Source organism: Rana temporaria, chromosome 2 (genome assembly GCF_905171775.1).
Source record: "Rana temporaria chromosome 2, aRanTem1.1, whole genome shotgun sequence".
Taxonomy (NCBI): Eukaryota; Metazoa; Chordata; class Amphibia; order Anura; family Ranidae; genus Rana; species Rana temporaria.
The window spans coordinates 460,050,971-460,074,193 of record NC_053490.1 but is presented as its reverse complement, the minus strand read 5'-3'; the positions used below and the strand labels follow the sequence as shown (position 1 = coordinate 460,074,193).

Sequence of the window (23,223 nt, the reverse complement as noted above, 5' to 3'; positions counted from 1 at the left end):
TGCTAGGGACTTTAATCAGGTATTTAAAAAATCAGCTCTTTGATTCAATCGATATAATGGAAATGCAATATATGACAGAGAACTAAATGGGTAGCATTTAGGCCCCATACAGACGAGCGGACTGTCCGCTGAAATCGGTCCGCCGGACCGTTTTCAGCGGACATGTCCGCCCGGAGATTTCTGTCTGATGGTTGTACACACCATCAGACAGAAATCCGCGCGGACAGACAGCGCGGTGACGTGGCCGCGCCTTCGCCGCGGCGACGTGCGCGACCCTGGAAAGTCAATGCTTCCACGCATGCGTCGAATCACTTCGACGCATGCGAGGGATGGAGGCCGAACGGACATGTCCGGTGAGTCTGTACAGATGACCGAACATGTCCGACGGACATGGTTTCAGCGGACATGTTTCTTAGCATGCTAAGAAACATTTGTCCGCTGGAAACCTGTCCGATCCGCCGGACATTTGTCCGGTCGGCCGTACAGACGACCAAACATGTCTGCTGAAACTGGTCAGCGGACCAGTTTCAGCAGACATGTTCGGTCGTGTGTACGAGGCCTGAGATATAAATCTTTTGTTTAGGGGTGTTCTGACGAGAAATGCCCCTTGTCGAATAATGCCCGCCCTGTACTGCGCAAGCGCAGCCGTCCAACATAGGAATATGTTCCCGATGATCGTGCAAGTCTGCAAGGGGCAGACTTGTTCATGATGGGAGCGTGTGATGGGCGGATGGCAACAGAAGGGGGCGTATTTTGTAATGATGGGCAGTGATGTTAAGATGGGGGCGGAATTTGTGACGAAACGCAAACACATGACCTAAACAAATATATCTCTCTCTGAAAAATATATTTCTTCCTATACAAGTTAAGGGAAACACGTGTAGAAAGAATAGCAGAGATATATTTGTTTAGGTGATGTGTTTGAGTTTCATGACAAATTCCACCCCCCTCTTGACAGCACTGCCCATCATTACAAAATAGAAAATATTCCCCCTTTTGTTGCCATCTGCCCCTCACACGCTCCCATCATGAATACATCCGCCCCTTGCAGAGTTGCACGAGCATCGGGGACATGCAGGAGCGTGTGGCACAATGTCGTCTTTTGTACGAGGCGCTGTGTACAGCTGATCCTAAATTACGATGTTCTCGCGAAATGCGTAGGGCTTTATTGATGCTTATTTTATGCCGTTACATGCTGGGTATTATTGATGTCTGCATTAAGTTTACATATTTCTCTGTTTATATGTATGCACATTTTATTTTCTTATTGTATATATGTATCCACTGGCCCAGCAACTTTTACGTTTTATTGTTGCTCATTGATGTATAACATTTATAATAAATCTTTATATATTTACTTTCATCTGTGATGTGTACATTGGCTATTATGCCGGGTAACTGACAACCATCGTTTTTGCCGCTCCGTTGCATAACACCTTGAAATTAATAAATTGATTTTGTCTCATTGTTCGCTGTGAACATTGGCTAAACCTCTCTCACCTCATTTAAAGTCCCAGGGCTACCTCTTTTGTCTTTTTGTGTACTACTAGGGATGGAGGGGTCAGAGGGGTCACACCAGACATTTACCTTCTTTTTCAAATTACAATGTTTGGACACTTTTGGGGGCTCCGTACTGCACAAGTGCTGCGCCTGCACAGTACCGGGTTGGCATTATTCTACGGGGGCATTTCTCGCCACAACAGGGGCAATCGGTAGGATTGGTGAACACTTTGTTCTCATTTGGGGCACACATGAGTGCATCGGGGGATCTCACAGGAGGCCAGCGTCAGCTCCACACAATAACAGTAGGGTTAGCAAGATTTGTACTCTGTTCATTTCTGATATAGTACAGATCAACCAAGATAAGCCAGAACTGTAAACTTTCAGCTTACAGGCAGTAATGGGGAAGTCACCTAAACCGCACTGAAAATAGATGTGCATGTTGTGAGAGGGCTGATCTGCCAATGGTCAATGCGCCATATTCTGAGTGCTCGTGTCAATGGTCAATGCGCCATATTCTGAGTGCCCCCTCCCCCCAGGAATCACATGACTGAGGGACCTGCAGAATGCCAAGGCTCCGGTTATCTATAAAACATTAAACACTTGACCCCCCTTTCAAAATGACCAGATGACACATTTTATTTGGAGTCGAATGGCCATAGCAGCCTTTTATTACAAACCATTAAATACAACATTCACAAGAAAACAAGTTTAATGCATATAATACAGTCAATGCACAACAACTAAACCAACCTCAGCTTATGACCGGTCCAAGGTCTTTGAAGGCCTATATACTCATGATTAAAGCGGAGGTCCCGCGAACAAATATATATATTAAAAGCCAGCAGCTAAAAATACTGCAGCTGCTGATTTTTAATAAATGGACACTTACCTGTCCAGCTCGCCCACGTTGTCGGCAGCAGAAGACGAGCAATCGCTCGTCTCTCGGCTGCCCCCGCTCGGTAAGGGAATCAGGAAGTGAAGCCTTGCGGCTTCACTGCCCGGTTCCCTATTGCACATGCACAAGTAGTTTTTGGGTGTAACTCTGCTTTAACCAGTTGTATCTGCCACCCAATCAAAGGCCCCCAGCCGCAACTACACCGGCTCAGGGACAATTAACCACTTGCGTACTACCAGATACAACCTAATTAAACCCCCAATATTACCATTGTATTGTTAGGAAGAGACACCCATAACTCAGATGGTCTCAACCCACAATTTTCCACAATTATTTAATACCCCAATGTTACCATCGTATTGTTAGGAAGGGACGCCCATACCTGAGATGGGCCCAACCCACAAAGAGATGACTGCAAGTTATCTGCCATAGAAGGAACAAACAGCAACTGGCAGGATATCAGAAAAACCCTACGAGAAACCCTGCTGTAACACACGCGCTGCCTCCCTGTTAGGTTAACGCTTTAGGAAAGGCGCCACCTTTTCCACCTTCAACGGTACCTTCTCTCTTTCCAGTGTCGCCTGCTTTTTCTTTTGCTTGCTTGAAGCATCTGGACAGCACCACACCTCCACAACCTGAACAGTCATGACCGAAACAGCATGCGGTGCTAAACTTGCTCCGGCATTGAATTGCCAACATAACCCCCTGCGATTTGCGGCAAGTTGTGAAGAGGCTGCCATACCCTTGGCCCCACTCTGAATGGGAGGAACTGAACTCCGTGAAGACAATATAAGTTTCATCCAGAGACTGATGTTTTTGTGGTCCCACTGAAAGAAAGGCAGGACTGCCTTCCGCTGACGAAATTGCTCGTCATAGCGAAAACAAGCAACCCCACCATAAACTCACTGGGCTTCACCGATAGAGTCCAGATAATGAAAAAAAAGGGGGAGCAATTACGGTATAACTAAAGGCACTCCACTTTAGTTGAAAAAAAAATAGCAAATAAAAAAAATATAGCGTATACAATTGCGACACAAGTCATATTGTAAGTAAATGTTATTAAAAATTACCTTTTCTTTTCAATCTGTAGCGCTGTAATTTTCTGTAAAATGCAATGCAATATGGCTACCTGGAGGTGTTGTGTCCACAGAATGTATACAGAACACACCCGCGGAAAAATCATTTCCTGCTTGTGTGATTGGCTCACTGATTTTCCCAGAAGTCTACCCTAAGATACAAGTCAGAATTCAGGCATCCCCTGCAACACAAATGTAATTTTTGGTGTAAAACTCCCAATAGGAAATCAAATCTAAGGGGATGGAGACCTTTCAATCTTCCTCATTAGAGGCCCGCAGGTGCAGCAGCTGGTTGATAATTATAATACCACTCCCATTAGACTCACCCAGCACAGGGGCACAAAGAAACGCATAAGGATTTCTTCAAAATAACAAAAGGGTGGCGATTCTGGATGAGGATTCAAGCCTTTATTTTTTCACCACTAAGGATGTGAGTATAGCCCTACTAAATAAACCTGTTGATAATGTTCCACGACATACACAGACCTTAATTTACTTTACATTTCTAGCTGCCAAGATTGCTATAGCAACAGCGTGGAAAAGCCCTGTCATAGATATTGCAATAGTTAAAGCGGAGGTCCACAAAAAAATGGAACCTCCGCTGCCGAATTCCCCCCCCCTCTGGTGTCACATGTGGCACCTTTCAGGGGGGAGCAGATACCTGTCATTGCGGGTGTGCTGGACAGGTAAGTGTCCTTATTTTTTTTAAGTTCAATTGTTTTACGATAACATAAGGATAAAATGCAATGAAATGCGGGTGAACAATGCATTCCAAATCTTGAGCTTACAATACAATATATCTTTCTCTCATCGTAAAAGCTAACATAGCAATCCAACTCGTTCACAGTGTAATTACAGACTCAAACAATATCAGAACTGTGTATGCCAAACCGTTTAGCATATAGTATTACAACACCTGAACCTGCACTGCGACTCTCGACCCCCCCCCCCCGGATGCCCCAAAAGGATCACACTGCATCCCAGGGGTCAGGGCCACAGAGCCCTCTCACGTGGTTATCAGAATGGCACAACCAGATAGGACGAAGGTTGCACATACCAATGTAAAACAGTGAACGTTAAAATAGAAAAACTATAAACACAATAGCCACAGAAGAACACTAATGTGCAAAGAGAGGCGCCTAAAGGAAAGAGGAAAGAGAAATGTGGGAGAGAGAAAAAGGAAAAAAGGTTAAGTGTCCTTATTTTAAAAGTCAGCAGGTGCAGTATTTGTAGCTGCTGACTCTAAATAAATAATAAATAAATAATAAAAATTTGGCGGTCCTCCGCTTTAAACGAAAACTCACATGGATCATGTTAAATGGAAAAATCGTGACCTACATGATAAACCATCCATCTTTGATAAAATATGGTCCCCTTGGCTAGCTTATCTGCAGGTCCTGAAAATGCATGAATCTGGTTCTTAGAATAGGCTGATGTAGGATCCTTGGGCCTTTCCTTTTCTTCTTCTCATTTCCCTTTCTTATTTCTCCCATAGATTTCTTGATTCCGGCCAGCCTTGGCTTCATGCTCTCTTAACCCAAATCCCCCCCCCCTTTTTATTTTTCTCTTTTCATTTATATTTCTTTCTAATTCAAGATAGCAATGTCTACCTTTCTGAACTCGATGCCCCTCGATGCCGATCCTTAGTGGACCATGGCCTCTGGGGTTGGGCTTCTCTACATGTGGGGCCAACTCCCAGAGGTTGAGCTTTACAGCAGTCTTGACCTTGAATTCACAGGTTTATTGACCCACATTATGACTTAGGGGGTTATAGTGTGGAGACCCCCCCCCCCCCCCCCCCACAGTGTCTGTAAGGTTCTGGTCGTTTCTACATCCATGTTATAACAGAAAACATATTATTCTTGCTTTTATTAGTTGGTGACAAGGTGCTCATCTTTGAGTTTAAAGAAGACATCACTCAATTGTCGAGAGATTCTGTAACCTTGTTTTTACCCTACCTATGTACCTTCTCTTCCTGTTCATACAGAGCGCGCAATGATTATTTGCTGCTCTGCGCAATGTTCATATTACTTTTATTCTTAATTTTTTTTTAATAAAGACGATTGAAACAGAATAACAAAAAGGAAGGAATCTGCAACAAAGATTGTTAAACTCCCTGCGATGTACACAGATCCACCCAGAGGGGAATGTTTTCTTCTCAACAAAAGTGGAGTTACACTTTAACCATTCTCTACCCCATTGGGAAAAAACATTTTGGATTCATATACAGTTTAAAATGGGACTAAAGGCTGATTTAAAAAGAAAATGCTGGCAAGTAGGCTTAAGCATATTGCAAAAAAAGCTCCTACCTGCCAGTAATGTCTTTTAATTGTAGACTGAGCCACGCATGTACAGCTCATTATAAATGCTCAGTATGCCTTAGGTGCTGGAAAAAAATAAAATAACATTAACCTTTTTAATTTTTTTTCCTTTAACCGCTTGCCGACCAGCCGCCGAAGTTATACTCTTAAGCCTCGTACACACGATAGGTTAAACCGATGAAAACGGTCTGATGGACCGTTTTCATCGGTCCAAACCGATCGTGTGTGGGCGCCATAGGTTATTTAACCTTCGGTTAAAAAAAAGCAAACTTGCTTTCAAATTTAACCGATGGATTGCTAACCGATAGGTCAAAACTAGGGTTGTCCCGATACCACTTTTTTAAGACCGAGTACAAGTACTGATACTTTTTTTCAAGTACTCGCCGATACCGAATACCGATACTTTTTTTTAATCTCATGTGACAGCAGCACATGTGTCAGTAGTTTTTTTTTTTTTATCTTTAACAATTTGTTTTTATTTTTTTACAATATTTTTCTTTACAATTTTTTTTTATTTATAATGCTTTCTTTTTTTTAAGGGGGGGGGGGGTGGACCGTGTCAGTGTGTTTTTTATTTTATTTTTTTATTCTTTTTTTTTTTATTATTCTTTATTTCTTTTTTTTTTTTTATAGCCCTGTTGGGGGGCTTTGGTGAGATATCAGGGGTCTTAACAGATCTTTGACATCTCCCCTTTGAGACAGAGAAAGGGACTAGGGACACATGTTCCCCTGTCCCTTTTCTCAGCAGCATCAGCTGCGCTGAAAATGAATGGAGTGAAGACAGCGTCTTCTCTTCATTCATAAACTGAAACATTGTAATCACAGTTTACAATGTTTCAGTTATGTGTATGGACCGAGTCAGTGATCACTGACTCTGTCCATTCGGAGCAGTAAGGAGCTGGATTTACCGGCTCCTACCCCGTTCTCCATGCTGACAGTTCCAGGGGGTGGAGGAGGAGCACGGAAAGGGAGAGAAACACAGCGGGATACACGGCAGGAATACACGGCGGGAATACACGGCGAGAAAACACGGAGGAATACACTGAGGAATACACGGCGGGAATACACAGAGGAATACACGGCAGGAATACACGGTGGGAATACACCGCGGAATACATGGAGGAATACACGGCGGGAATACACGGCGAGATACACGCCGGAATACACTATATAGCGGTACAAGTACTCAGGCAAATGCTTGGTATCAGTCCTGATACCGATACTAGTATCGGTATCGGGACAACCCTAGTCAAAACCGATCGTTAGTATGCAAAACCATCGGTTAAAAACCTGCACATGCTCAGAATCAAGTCGACGCATGCTTGGAAGCATTGAACTTCGTTTTTTCAGCACGCCGTTGTGTTTTACGTCACCGCGTTCTGACACGATCGGTTATTTAACCTATGGTGTGTAGGCGTGACGGACCATCAGTCAGCTTCATCGGTTAACCTAAGACAACTGTCCTTCAGACTGTGTGTACGAGGCTTTATACTATATTCTGCGACCCGGCTTGCTCCTGATCATCCTTGACTTCCGCCTGCCTTGACTCCGGCTTGTCTGACCTCGCCTCTGCCTGTCCCTCTGATCTGACTGCTGCCCGCCTGTTGCTGATCCGGCCTGAACCACGACTCTGCTCCTGCTTCTACCCTGCACCTGATCCGCCCGCCAGTGTATGACCTGGCCTGTCTGAACCTGCTTGTGCCTGTACTACAGCACACCTCCCTCCTGCTACTGATCCCGGCTTCCTGCACTGCTGACATCTCCCTGGAGTTCACAGGAGTCCAGCTCAGTTCCAGCATTCCTGTCAGGTGCTTGTGCGACTTTGCACTCTCGAGCTCTCTGTCCACTCTACCAGGGGCTCCGGAGTCAGAGGAGCAAGAGTAGCCGTTCCCTGCACATCAGGCTTTACCACCAGGTACGTGACAGATTGTCTGTTCCTAGTGATCTGTCTCCTCCTCCAGTCAGTATACTATCCCCACAGGTATAAACACCTCCCACGGAACATGTTAACCTCTTCCCTGCCAGTGTAATTTATACAGTAATCAGTGCATTTGTATAGCACTGTTTGCTGTATAAATGTCACTGGTTTTCCAAAAAAGTGTCTAAGGAGTCTGATCTGTCTGCTGCAATGTTGCAGTCCCACAAAAAGTTGCTGATCGCCGCCATTACTAGTAAAAAAATAATAATAATAAAAATGCCATAAATATATGCCCTATTTTGTAGACGCTATAACATTTGTGCAAACCAATCATTATTTGCTTATTGCGATTTTGTTTTTACCAAAAATATGTAGAAGAATCCATATTGGCCTAAACTGATGAAGAAATTTTTTTTTGTATTTTTTTTTGGGGGGGGGGGGATATTTATATAGCAAAAAGTTATAAAAAAAAAAAAATTCAAAATTTTCAGTCTTTTTTTGTTTTATGTGCAAAAAATAAAAACTGCGGAGATGATCAAATCAAATACCACCAAAATAAAGCTCTATTTGTGGGAAATAAAGGACCTAAATTTTGAGTATGACCTCGCAAGCAAGTTAAACGACGTAGTGCTGTATCCCAAAAAATGGCTTGGTCATTAAGGGGGTAAATCCTTCCTGGGGCTGAAGTGGTTAAAATAACAAACGTGTTATAGTTACTGTACCTGCACTGTGCAATGGTTTTGCACAGAGCAGCCCCGATTCTCATCTTCTGGGGTCCCCCACCAGCACTCCTGGCTCCCCCTGTTTGGTGAGTTCCCCCTCAGGTAGCTACTTCCTATGGGGGCACTTGTGTGGGCTCGCTCTTGAGCTGCCTTGTCTGCGTCCATTGACATAGACAGGGCGGCTCAATACCAGCCCCTGCACCCCATCACAGACACTCCCGCCCGCGATCCCAGCATTGGCCAGCAGTGTGCTGTCATGATGGACATCACAGTGGACCAATGAATGCGATTCGCGGCCGGGACGTGATGACGCGTCACGTCATGCACGGCTGGCCCCTTCAAAACGGGAGTCAAAGCGCGGCAAGCGTGACGTCACGCACAGGCGCGCTTTGACTCTTGTTTTGGGAAGGGGCCAGCCGTGCATGATGTGATGCGTCATCACGTCCCGGCCGCGAATCGCATTCATTGGTCCACTGTGATGTCCATCATGACAGCACACTGCTGGCCAATGCTGGGATCGCGGGCGGGAGTCTCTGTGACGTCGCGCTCTGCTGCCATCCAGTGGCGGTAAATGTACTTTCGGTAACGCCGTCCAAGTAATGGGAACGGCGTTGCCGAGAGGGGAGGAGTAATCAGGTAGATTATTCGTTACCCTCAAGGGGGGCATTGCTAGGTAACCACGTTTATTTAAACGCTGTTACTTACAACACTGGGCTTTATAACCACTTGCATGTAAGTTACATCATCCTTGACCAGTCTGTCAAGATGGGTGAAGACATCAAACCCAAGCGGGCATATCAGCGATGGAGAAACATCAGAGAATGCAGGCGTCTCAGCTCTGTAGGGGTCCCTTTGACATAATAAAAGGCTCTGCATAATGCAACATATCAGGAACTCATGCAAACATGGTTACTAAGAGAATTTAAGGGTCCTGAAACATAAGACCACCAATAAAGAAGTCCCAGCAAGCCTATTCTATAACACAAGTAGATATATAATACTATATTCAGCATTATATTATATTTTATTTTCTCATTTCAGTTTTCTAGGTGAGTAATGCCAAGAAGATAAAAATATTTTTTCATACATATTTCAAGACACAGGCAAGTGAACGAAGGATCATTTTCTCAAATGTCACATTTACATGCCAAATAAATCTGAATATAGGGGATGTTTGGGGATATGTCAAAGTGATGCCTGGCCATAAAGGGAGAACAAGTAGTGATAAGTTGTGTCCTCTGATTGGTTGATATTATGCATGGAAGGCTTGGGCTTTGTCATTGGTGACGAGTACACTATTGTCATGTACATTAGTCTCATGTACAGCACTACTGTCATGTATAGAAGTGGAAGCTTATATCGGATGACTATGCCACAAGCTACTATGGGAATACTTTGACACCTGTCATTTTGTCCAATATTTCCATATAGGCTCCATGCTGTTTCTATCCAGGAAAGATGGAAATTGCAGCTGTCTTTGGGTTTTTAGCTTGTGATGCAAAGCAGGAAAGCATATGGTTTGCTGTGGAAACCTACTGCTGAGTTCCAGCTGCCTGGGAAAGCTGTGACCAGATCGCACAGCTGGGAGAATCATCAGTACGGCCCGCTGGGGTGATACGGAACAGCCAGTCAGGGACTTAACCCTTTAATAGGTGGAACTGATAATATGTACCCACCTGCACTAATATAACCATAAAACCCATACATTTACACAAGTGATGCCATCTCTTTGCTACTTAGAGATTTAAAGTGTCACTCTAGCTTGGCTGTGCTGTGGGCTGACTTTTGCCCGGGGATTCCCGTCACCCCCGGACGGCAGGTGGCAGCAGTGTGGTCAAGTGCTCTGAGTGCTACTCCTTAGCGGCCAGTGGAGTTGATCTTTCCACTGTGCATGCTGGGGAGGGGTAAAAAGGGGGCAGACGACATTACCACAAGGTTCTTCCTCGTGTGGTGCCCACCATTGCGGTAGCCATTCCACAACACCCCTGCATATGGCCCTCCTGGCCAGGGTGTGCGTGGGCAACAGTGTTCCTGGTTTCGGGACCACGTTGGCCTGGAGCGATTGATCCACTGTGTGGGCCCAGTAGTCGACTGGGTCCCCAATCTGGAAGGGGTCCCGAGCTGTCTATCCAGTTGGAGGAAGCCGACCGGTGAGGAGTCTGTCCGGGAGATACCTAGCACGAGGCCGGTGTCCCAGGAGGGGCCTGTCCATTCATCAGGGTCCACCTGAGTTCTGACAGGCTGGATGTTGGCCGCATGTTAGCTACTGACTGTACAAAACTACCTGAAGGAGATCCAGGTGCTGAATCTACTAAGAAACGATTCCGAACCATAATTGTCTCCAATCTTATAGGAGGGTCTGTGGCAGAGACTTAATCCTAAGTTCGAGTGACATTCTGGCTGCCAGGCTTGTGAGAGAGGCCTGTCCAGGTGCGCTATACCCGCTCCGGCTTGAGTGGCGAAGTAAAGTGTTTAAGGGAGCAGGACTGTTTCCCATGTTCAGTTACACCTGGATCTACTGTCTCCTATTTGCTATCCCTTCACCTCTCTACTGTTAACCATTTTTACCCCGCTGGGTAATAAAAGCACAGAAAAGACACCTGTTGTGTGGACATTCCATTTACTACAACTCTCATCAAGTACCCTAGATGGCGGAGATAACGTGCCACCAAAAACAAACCAGCAGCTCCTTCGTGGGTAGTGCTACACTTATTTACACGTTGTTATGTGGTCACATGATCTTTCCCTGTTCATTAGCATCTGCATGGAAAGATCATTGAGAGGGGCTTCTATCACTCTGCTTATGTATAACGTATATATGTCTACAGTGCAAGTCTGTGTCTGGGCAGTGCTGATTATTATTATTATTATTAACCACTTCCTGCCGGCCGTACGACTTTGTACGGCCGCAGTGTGGATGCCAATTGCCGGGAGACCGTCTATATACGGCCTCCAGCCACTGGGGGACGCGCGTGCCCGCCGCATCACTGAGCTGCCGATGCGCCTGCCTGGCGGCCGCGATGTCCGCCAGGCCCCCACGATTGGCCGTTACACAGACAAGGACGTGGATCTGTGTGTGTAAACACACAGATCCACGTCCTGTCAGGGAGAGAGGAGACCAATCTGTGTCCCTTGTCAGGGAGAGAGGAGACCGATCTGTGTCCCTTGTACAGGTCTCATTTGCTTATGCAAATGAGCCTGATACGCCGATTCCCGAACAAATTTGCGTCGCGTAACCGTCGCTTACATCGTTTGCGTAGGCGTAAGGTTACCCCTGCTATATGAGGGGTAACCTTACGCCAGTCCCACGTAGGCCATGTTAAGTATGGCGTCGGGTCCGCGTCGTGTTTTCCCGTCGGGTACGTCGTTTTACTAAGTCGTTCTTGAATACGACTTTACGTCAATGACGCACACGTCGGCGTCATTGACGTTTTACGCCGAGAACTGGAGCATGCGCACTGGGCTATTTTAAGCCCGGCGCATGCGCAGTTCGTTAGAATCGGGTGCGCGCTTAATTTAAATAGAAGCCGCCCCCTTGGATATAAGCGGGGATACGCAGGGCCAATTACACTCCGCCGCCCCAAACTACGGAGCAAGTGTTTAGGGAATACAGCACTTGCTCCTGTAGGTTGGGGCGGCGGAGTGTAAATGGCTTACGCGCCGCCCGCCTAGTTTCTTTAAGAATATGGCCCCTAATAGGTGTTTTAACCCATCTCCACTCTATCCAAAACTAAAAAAAAAGTTTTTCCTTTAGTTTGACTTTAGGCAGCTTTGCATGGCAACCAATCAGCTTTTATCTTCATCTTGTTCACTTAACCTCTTAAATAAAAGTGTGAAGCTGAATGGTTGCCATGAACAGCTGCTCCAGATTCTGGCTGCTCCAGCTTTTTTGATGGATTCCCCTTTTTTTGTGAATGGATGGTTTCACAGAATACAAAGCATTCTGTGATTGGCCGGGGGGGGGGGGGGGGGAGCAGACAGAGCAAGGATGCTGTGTGAAGAACCACAAGTCTCTTGTTGGAGTGCCGAAGTATAGAAAAAACATTGTCATCAGCACTGTAAATAGTAAATAACAGGCAGCAATCCAGAAGGTAGCATACACCTCCCGAGAATTAAAGAGAAGCTCCAGCCCCCCCCCCCCCACCAAAAAATGTTAAGTCATTAGCTACAAATACTGTAGCTGCTAACTTTTACTTCTAGGGCACTTACCTGTCCAGGGATCCTGCGGTGTCCAAGCAGATTCTTGAATCGTCTCTCAGGTGCTGGCACCGCCATCTTGGGTAAGGGAAACTGGCAGTAAAGCCTTGCAACTTCACAACCTGTTTCCTACTGCACATAGGCGAATCACGCTGTGTTTTCTCAATGGGCAGGCTGCAGTGAGGGCTGAACTTTCGGCTGAGTTTACCGTGGTCTTGTGGCCGTGCATAGGAAAGGCCTCTCGTACAGCCATGGCTCGGAGACCACTGATGTGACAGTGGCCGCGAAAGCGCGGTGAGGTATGGGTGCCTGTGTAATCTACTGCTGGAGGCAGTGGGTGTGTCACCAGGATGGACCAGGTGGCTGGAACAGCAGATGTCAGCAAGTACAGCAGACCCCGGGCTGGTGGGCAGCAGGTAGCAGTAGGCAGCAGCTGGTAGCTAATGCAGGAAGACCGGTGGGCCACAGTAGAGGAAACTCCAGCGGGAGCCAGGCATGTGCATGCAGGGCAGATGAGAGACTGGGTGCATGGTCAGACAAGCCAGATCGGCAACAGACGATCAGATGCAGGCATAGATGGCAGGCAAGGAATGGTCAAGGTACAAACAGAGGTTGGCAACACAAAATCAGGCAGATGGGCAGAAGGCAGAGACAAAGTCCAGATACAGGCGGGAGTCAAGGTAGGCAGCGTTCAAGTGAAATCAAGAGCAAGCCGGGTCAAGCACAAAAGAAGCAGAATCAGATTCAGGAACATGGGTACAGATGCAGATCAGACAGCAATGGACTAGTGCAGCTGCTGCCCCTATATAGGCCATTTGGCGCCAGTGTTAATGGTGAACGTGCGCATGTTCGTGCGCCTGTGCCTGGCAAGACGGGCACCTGCAGGACCATGCCCGTGCATGCGCATCTGCCTTGAAGCTTCAGCTGAGCTATAGCCACTTACCAGGAAGTGCACTGGTATTTTTAATGAGGAATTTCAGACAAAAAGGTACAGAGTACTTCTTATGCCGCGTACACACGATCGGTTCGTCTGATGAAAACGGTCTGATGGACCGTTTTCATCAGACGAACCGATCGTGTGTGGGCCCCATCGGTTTTTTATCCATCGGTGAAAAAACTAGGAACTTATTTTAAAATTATCTGATGGTTAAAAAAACAATAGAAAAAAACGATCGTCTGTGGGCACGTCCATCGGTTAAAAATCCAAGCATGCTCAGAATCAAGTCGACGCATGCTCGGAAGCATTGAACTTCATTTTTCTCAGCACGTCGTTGTGTTTTACGTCACCGTGTTCTGACACGATCGGTTTTTTAACTGATGGTGTGTAGGCAAGACTGATGAAAGACAGCTTCATCGGATATCTGATGAAAAAATCCATCAGACCGTTTTCATCGGATGAACCGATCGTGTGTACAGGGCATTAGGCACAATTAACAATTCTATACATTCCCATTAACACAGCAAATCTTAACTTTTTGAATTCAGGTCCACATTTACTAATACAGTATACGGTATAAGCAAATGTTTCATTTTACAATTACATGGTCTTGTGATGGAACCCTTCCTACTAGGCTTGCTCCGATGGGCCTTGAATTTGTGGTTCATGTAGGAAAGACAGGCTCTATTGATCCCTGTGAATGAATGAAGCTGTCATACACACAGAGTATATTAGCACCCTCATGGTCACTTGCGTGCACAGGGACACATTCCTGTGCATTTCTGACCTCTGATGTCAGTTAGTCCATTGACTTGCTCTGTGGATGAATGATAGCTGTGTTCACCCACATTGACAAATACAGCCTGTCACTGCTATAAGTGTGGGGTGATGAGCTGTGTCTGTGAGGTTGTGGCTCTTCTTCCGTGTGAATAAGATACATTTTTTGAGTTAGGTCTAGGGGATTATTCACACTTGTTCCCATGCTGATGTGCTTTTTTGGAGTATAACCACATACCATCTAATCACTCCTAATGAGCAACCAACCAAAAAACACACTCACCATAGGGTTCAGGTGTGCTTTGTCTATATGCATAGTGGGGTCCTATTAATAAATGAATGTCGACAAACAGACAACACGTGTTGTTGTATCGCACATAAACGCATAGGAGAACACATGTGAACTAGTTGTGGGCAAATGTGAATGCAGTGGTCCAGATTCAAGAAGCAATTGCGCCTGCGTAACCATAGGTTACACAGCGCAATTGCTTACTTACTTCAGGAACATCGTAACGCCGACTGCAGCCTAAAATCTGCGTGGCATAAGGCTCTTATGCCACGCAGATTTTAGGCTGCATTCTTGCGATGACCGCTAGGGGGCGCTCCCATTGTGCTCAGTGTATAGTATGCAAATTGCATACTAACACCGATTCACAATGTTGCGCGGGCCCTGCGTACGCAAGTTACGGAGTTTCCGTACAGCGTCTTTAGCGTAAGGCTGCCCCTTCTAATAGTAGGAGCAGCCAATGCTAAAGTATACACGCCGTTCCCGCGTCGTGAAATTTGAATTTCACGTCGTTTGCGTAAGTGATTCGTGAATGGCGCTGGACGCAATTCACGTTCACTTGGAAGCAAATGACGTCCTTGTGACGTCATTTGCCGCAATGCACGTCGGGAAAGTTTCCAGACGGAGCATGCGCTCTACGCTCGGCGTGGGAGCGCGCCTAATTTAAATGATTCCCGCCCCCTACGGGATCATTTACATTAGGCGCCCTTACGCAGGGCAATTTTAAAGAGCGCACACGCAATTTACAGAGCTACTGCTCCGTGAATCGCGCGCAGCGCAGATAATTTGCGGGGGCGCAGGGCAAAAACGCTGCCCTGTGCCTCCGTAAAAAAGGGGCAAATCGTACCTGAATCTGGGCCAGTGTTCTTGGCTGGCAATCACCAACATAGGGGTTTTGAGGTTAATATATATGCTGCATTGCTGACCTTTACAAATGTAAGGCCTCGTACACACAATAGGTTAAACAGAGGACAACGGTCTGATGGACCGTTTTCATTGGTCAAAACCGATCGTGTGTGGGCCCCATAGGTTATTTAACCGTCGGTTAAAAAAAAGCCAACTTGTTTTAAATTTAACCGATGGATTCCTAACCGATAGGACAAAACCGATTGTTAGTAGGCACGACCATCGGTTAAAAATCCACGCATGCTCAGATTCAAGTCGACGCATGCTTGGAAGCATTGAACTTTGTTTTTTTTCAGCACGTCGTTGCGTTTTACGTCACCGCGTTCTGACACGATCGTTTTTTTAACGGTCCATCCGTCCGTTCTCATCAGATGGACCGATCGTGTGTACGCGCCATTATTTGCCTGGCTAACTATACGTTTGCTTTAGGCCCTTTTCACACGGGTGATCAGGTCCATCTCAGTTTTTTCAGGTGGACCTAATCAGAAGGTCCATGCATTCCTATGGACAGGTGGGTGTAAATGTACTGGTGTCTGTTTACACCCGTCTACCTCCTGGTCTGATCCGGTAAACTTAAAAAAACGGAAGGGGATATGTCCTCTTCCATTTGAGTGGATCAGGTCAGAGGGTATTCAGTTATAAATGAACAGCTGGGTCCGTTTTTTACCGGCCGCGCATAGAGCAGAGCTGATCCTCTGCTGATGGGAGCAGAATCTGCCCCGGATGAAAGAGGCCTTTGTGCCCATTTTAGTATTGAAGCCAGTCACAGCCAAGAAAGTTATCATTGTGGGAACCTTATAAAAATGATAGTTGTATTAATGTACATGCTGTATTAAAGAAACAAATGTGTTTAATATGTGTACTTATTATTTACTGTCACAATGGGTATACAATACATCAAAATCACACACACATTGTACAAGTAAAGTTATACAGTAATGCAGTATAAAAACACAAAGCTTCATTGGTCATTTCATTATAAATTCCAGAGCACCAGCACAAATTCATAAAGACTATAATAGTCTTTATGAATTTGTGCTGGTACTTTTCAGTACATACTGTATGCAAAGCTAGAATAAATTTACGATACAAAACAAACAAATAAATAAATAATACTATTTTACTAAATGAACAAAAATCAAACTGGGCTGTGCATATTCAAAATCATACCATTAAATGTCAAAATTACATATTTTGTTTTAATTTATATTTTCAGCTTACTAATCAGATGACCTGGAAGGTCACAGTCTATTTAAACAACATTCCTTGGGGAGAAAACTGTAAGCTTTACAGTAGGTCCATCTGGCAAACATGCATTTATTGTACTGATGCCGCGTACACACGATAATTTTTCGGGTTGTAAAAAACGAAGTTTTTTAAAAATGTCATTTAAAACGATCGTGTGTGGGCTTCAGAGCATTTTTCGGGTTCTGAAAAATGGGCAATTTTTTTTTCGAACATGCTCTATTTTTTCACGACGTTTTAAACAATGATGTTTTTCGGGTTATAAAAAATGATCATGTGTGGGCTTTAACGACGTGAAAAACCCACGCATGCTCAGAAGCAAGCTATGAGACGGGAGCGCTCGTTCTGGTAAAACTACCGTTCGTAATGGAGTAAGCCCATTCATCACGCTGTAACAGACAGAAAAGCGCGAATCGTCTTTTACTAACACAAAATCAGCTAAAGCAGCCCAAAGGGTGGCGTCATCCGAATGGAACTTCCCCTTTATAGTGCCGTTGTACGTGTTGTACGTCACCGCGCTTTGCTAGAGCATTTTTTTTTAATGATCGTGTGTAGGCAAAGCCGTTTTAATGATGAAGTTGAAAAAAACATAGTTTTTTCTAGAGCCTGAAAAACGTTGTTTTTTACAACCCGAAAAATGATCATGTGTACGCGGCATAAGACTTATTGTTCCTTCAATTTTAACCACCTAAACTAAGCATAACGCCACAAAAAAGTTGTATTCTCCCATGCAGGCTCTGCCCACACTGCATGGGTTAACTGCTCGTTTTGTCTAGGGTGGCAGGGAATTGCTGTATTTACCCAGTCCTTCGGTCCTCCAGAAAACCGCACTTACCTATGTCCAGCGGTAGAATGTTCTTGCTGTCCTCACATCCAGAGCTAGTCTAAAAGCGTGAATATGTTAGGAACAGTCCATTCACAAGACCGCTAGCATGCAGTGGGGCAGGAGCGGCGGGGACCTTTTTTGTGCTCGGAGTTTCGGCAGATTAGGTAAGTATATCTCAGCTCTGAAATCCCCTAGACAAAAACGCTCCAGAAGATTATACCTTCTTCATGACCAGGGCATTTTTTTCTGTTTGCTGTGCTACTTTAACTTGCAATTGACCGAACAGACTGAAAAAAAAAAAATGTTTACTTTCCGCTATAAAACATATCCAATAAAATGTTCTGCCTGGAGTTTGCATGTTCTCCCTGTGCCTGTGTGGGTTTCCTCCCATACTCTAAAGACATGCTGGTAGGTAAATTGGCCCTGGTATGAATGTGAGTTAGGGACCTTAGGTAGTAAGCTCCTTGAGGGCAGGGACTGATGTGAATGTACAATTTAGATGTAAAGTGCTGCATAAATTGATGGTGCTATATAGGTACCTGAAATAAATATATACTGGAATTGTAATTAAATAATTTATTTTGTTATACTAGTAATGGCAGGGATCAACAACTTCTAATGGGACTGTGATAGTGCGGCAGGCAATCTGACACTGAGTTGGACACTAATACAGTGATCAGTGCTAATATTTTACACTGTTACTGTACTAATGGCACTGGGTGGGAAGGGATTAACATCTAGGGGCATTCAAGGGGCTAAGTGTGTGTCTAATAATGTGTGCTGCTTTTACTAACAGATTTTGTATTTTCTCCCTGCTTTGTAGGGAGAAAAAAATTGCCACAATGCTTCTCTTGTACAGAACTCTGTGTTGTTAGTAAACACAGGGCTCTGTACTGTGATTTACTAAGCCGATCAGCAGGTACCGGCCATAAATCATTGGCTGACCAAATTGTGCTGTACCGAATCACAGCACAGATGGGGTGGTTGGGCGCGTGCCACCTGCCCCAAAATGCTGGATCATGTATATGTACATGATCCGACACACAGTGGCCACCCTGTAGCAGTATTTTTGCTATGGGGAAGTCCACTAGTGGTTAAGATAACTGTCTTAGTGCCGGTTCACACTTATGCACTGCGAATTTGGTGCAAATTTAAAGCTGTACACGGTACACTTAGCTTTTTTTGAGAGTATCCATTCCCATTTGCTCATTCCTTGTCTAGGAGTGGATGACTTCACCTCAACTGCCCATACCACCCCCTGCACCCCTAACTGCCATCCCTACCCACAACCTCCTGCCATTATATCACATATTCCAGGAGGCTGCAGGATCACCATAGGGGAGATGGCTGTAAGCCTTCAGGAAATCACAGCTGGCTCCCAAATTCATGATAGAAGCGCTTTGGATCTGCTCAAAGAACCAGCTGTGAGCAAGACAGCAATGGACTCCATGGATTGGTAAGTATCTGTTTCTTATCAGTTAGCACCCACAGTATTTGCTGCTGATGATTTTTTATTTTCCAAAACCATGGTGAAGCTCCTCATCAAAGTCGACCTTTTAGGAACTTTACAAGTTTACATCAATACATTCCTGACATATTCACAAAATATAGCAGCAGCATATTGTTTCATAAAAAAGCTCCACTTTTTTATCCATAAAAGCATTCCTTGAGCTCCACTCAAGTGAATGTGCCTTGGCTGATATGATCAGAAAGACAACCATGAGACGAGATGGAAAGGTGGGGGGGGGGGGGTGAGATCAGAATGTCTACCTTGTCTAATCAAAGAACGTTTTGCATTCATTGAGAAAATGCAAATTCTTCTCTAAATGTTGCCCATGCCGAGCAGGTGAACCCTTGTGTGTGACCAGGCAGCATGGTAGATGCTTGGCATGGGATCTAGAGGCTAGCAAGGTTCAATATAGTAGTGGACTACTGATTTCCAGTTTCCATAGGGTTAGACAAGGTATGGCACATGCATATCTACATTAATTGAATGTACAGTAACTATACAAAAAATCTACATCTAAACTTCAGCTTTAACATATTTAAAAAAAAATGATATAGCTAAGCCCAATTTAATGTACATCATGAAATCCGTTTTGCCTAAAGAGTGTATATGGGATTGAGCAATAGTTATGTCTTGCAGGAAATGGAAGAAGAGATGTTTAAGAAACATCCTAGCCATACATTAGTCTTCCGTTAGAGCAAAATATGGAAAATCTTTTACCCAACGGCCTGTTACTCTATGGAAACATACATCGCTTAACTGCTTCACTATCGTCTACATCCTAGCCTTAAATTCTACCACAGCTAATCTAAAAAGTAAATGTACATATTTGTTACAGAACATGCATAGACAATGAGGTCATTTCCATTAATGTGGACGGTATTCCAATGTGCTGAACAACAGTCAATTTAAGTGTCCAGATAGATTAGTCTGAATGGGCTTAGCAAACTGACTCAAGCTTTTGGTAATTTCTTTCTGTCAGAAAAGTGCATATTGATCAATAAACTATTAGGGATGAATGAAAACTACTGCTTTTTCCACTGTCCAGTAATAAAATCTAGTTCCATTCCGACTTAAGAAATTAGAATAATAGTGTACGTTTCTTATTCATCAAGGCCTTTATAAGAAAAATACATTATTTTCAGGAGTGTTACATTTAACTGAAAAAAGTGACCTGTTTCTCAGCTTAGTTAGGTCCATTTTAGAACATTCCTTCATCATGACACTTCTCTAAACTTCAGCCAGAGCAATACATGAGTAATGTCAGGCAGGGAGGAGTAGAATCTGATATTGAACAAGAGGAATAAAAGAGGTTAGCAAGAAGACTGCTATAGAAAGAATGTCCAAAAATGGTCACCATAGGCCTATTTCACATCTGAGGCCTCGTACACACGACAGAGTTTCTCGGCAGAATTCGGCGAGAAACTCGGTCAGAGCCGGATTCTGCCGAGAAACTCTGTCGTGTGTACACTTTCGGCCCGATGGAGCCGCCGAGGAACTCATCGAGAAAATAGAGAACATGTTCTCTATTTTCTCGTTGTTCTATGGGAGCTCTCGGCCCGCCGAGCTCCTCGGCGGCTTCAGGGCTGAACTCGCCGAGGAACCCGATGTGTTTGGCACGTCGAGTTCCTCGGCCGTGTGTATGAGGCCTGAGGCCACGTACACGCGGTCGGTCCATCCGATGAAGCTGACTGATGGTCTGATGTGCCTACACACCATCAGTTAAAATAACGATCGTGTCAGAACGCGGTGACGTAAAACACAACGACGTGCAGAAAAAAACGAAGTTCAATGCTTCCAAGCATGCGTCGACTTGATTCTGAGCATGCGCGGGTTTTTAACCGATGCTTTTGCATACTAACCATCGGTTTTGACCTATCGGTTATCAGTCCATCGGTTAAATTTTAAAGCAAGTTCTCTTTTTTTTGACCGAAGGATAACTGACCGATTGGGGCCCACACACGATCGGTTTGGACCGATGAAGCGGTCCTTCAGTCCGTTTTCATCGGTTTTGACCGACCGTGTGTACGAGGCCTAAGGGTCCATTGACTTTGGTCTGTTGCGTTACATCACACATTAATGCGCATTGCATTAAAGTAGTACATTTTTTAAATATACTGCCCAACACACCACAATGGGCCTAAAATTGTAACCACTTCAGCGCAGTACACTACAATACATGGAAGTTGGTGGTGTACTGCAGTGTAGGTGCACTAAGGCGCTGTTCACAATGACGTTATGGTAGCACAGTGGTGTAAATGGGTCCTAAGAGTCAGGCCCACTCTTTTTAAGCAAAGGGATAAACTGGAATTTTATCGGTAAAAATACAGTATATATTAGAAATGTTTATAACTTGCAAAATAGGAATTAATATTTAAACATATAGGCCTGGATTCACAGACAGCGGCGCACATTTATGCCGCCGTAGCATATCTCCTGTACGCTACGCCGACGCAGCGCAGAGAGGCAAGCACGGAATTCACAAAGCTAGCGCTCCCAAAACTGCGCCGGGTTTCTAAGCGTAAGCCGGCGTAGGTGGAAGTGGGCGTGAGCCATGCAAATGAGCCGTGACCCCATGCAAATGATGGGCCGAGCGCCAGACAGATACGTATAACGAACTGCGCATGCGCCGGGACGTGGCCGCATCCCTGTGCGCATGCTCACAACCACGTCGGAACAACTGCCTAAGATACGCCGGATCACTGCGATCGTAATCTATGCCCAGTCACACACGTCCAAACGTAAATTACGCCGGCTTGGGTTCCCTGGTGCATGGATGCTGCTGAGTTACACCTCCTTTATGGGGCATAACTTTACGCCGGACGTATAACTTACGCGCACTGCGTCGGGCGCACGTACGTTCGTGAATCGGCGTATTTTCCTCATTTGCATATTTGAATGGCTGATCAATGTGAGCGTAAATATGCGCCCAGCGTAAATGTGTGCCCACCTTACGCCAGCGTAGGCAAGTTACGTGGTTGGGATGAAGCCTGTTTTTAGGTGTATCTTAGTTTGTGGGTTTGGCGCACAGATACGACGGAGCATATTAGCACTTACGCGGCGTATCTGGAGATACGTCGGCGCAAGTGCTTTGTGAATCCGGGCCATAGTATATCTAAAGACATACACTATTTTTTTTCCGTTTTGGATAGATTGGAGACATATTGGAATCCCTGTTAGGTTTGTATTGCTGTGTGTGTCATTCAATCTCTTTATCTGTCCTAATGACCAATGTCACTGGGATAGAAAGTGAGTGAAAATCTATAATTGGAAGTTGTAACCAGAACAGAAATACAAAGGAAGGCTGCCAATGAGGAAAAGTGTTCCAGTGACAACTGTCTTTAGATGGGATTTCCTGTCACTTCATGTTTTGTGTATAGGATGTACAGGGTAATCTCCCAAATTGGACACAGATGGGTATCATTTAACCCACAAGTGGTTGAGTCTGTGGGAAACAGCAGCTTTAGGCATCATACATGCGTTTGGTTTTTTTTGTTTTCTTTTAAGGGTGTTTAATGTTTTTTTTCTCTGCCTCCAAATACCCCCCTATGTTAGTCTATGTCTCCATGCACACATAGGCGTTTAAAGGCAAGAGCATTCAAAGGCAGAAAAAAAGTTTTCTAAAAAAAAAAACACACACACAATTTTATCAATGTATATGTTCATTGGTATAATTACCTGAATTGGTCCTTATCTTAAAAGAGAAGTTCGGGATTAAAAAAAAAAAAACACCTGTCTCCCGCTGGATCTGTAGTGAGAACTAAGCAATCAAACACCGCTGATCGCTCAGTTCTCCCCCTCCACACCATGACTGTCAGTCAGCAGCTCTCTGCTCTCCCCTCCAGCGCTCACTGGAGAACTGAGCTGTGGAGAGGGTGGGAGGAGCTGGCTCAGGCTCTCAGCGGATCGCTGAGAGGCTGAGCTAGGTGCCTGTCCAGGCTTCTGTGTGCATACTGACCATGTGGTCAAAATCTTTCCCAAGCCTGGACTGACCGAATGACGTCAGCAGACAGCGGGCTTTAGCACTGCACTGTGATCCATAGGAGAAGAATGACCAAAACAGCTTTGGCCATACTTCTCCTTTAAGTACAGGATATAAAAAAATTG

At 45.0% G+C, this 23,223-nt stretch overlaps 1 protein-coding gene across 2 annotated transcripts in view; it reads right to left on the bottom strand.

Moving 5' to 3' along the window:
• The window catches only part of SPECC1 (sperm antigen with calponin homology and coiled-coil domains 1), a 502,835-nt gene that overhangs the window by 432,048 nt on the left and 47,564 nt on the right, over positions 1 to 23,223 (bottom strand). The gene's annotated exons all lie outside the window — the stretch shown is intronic.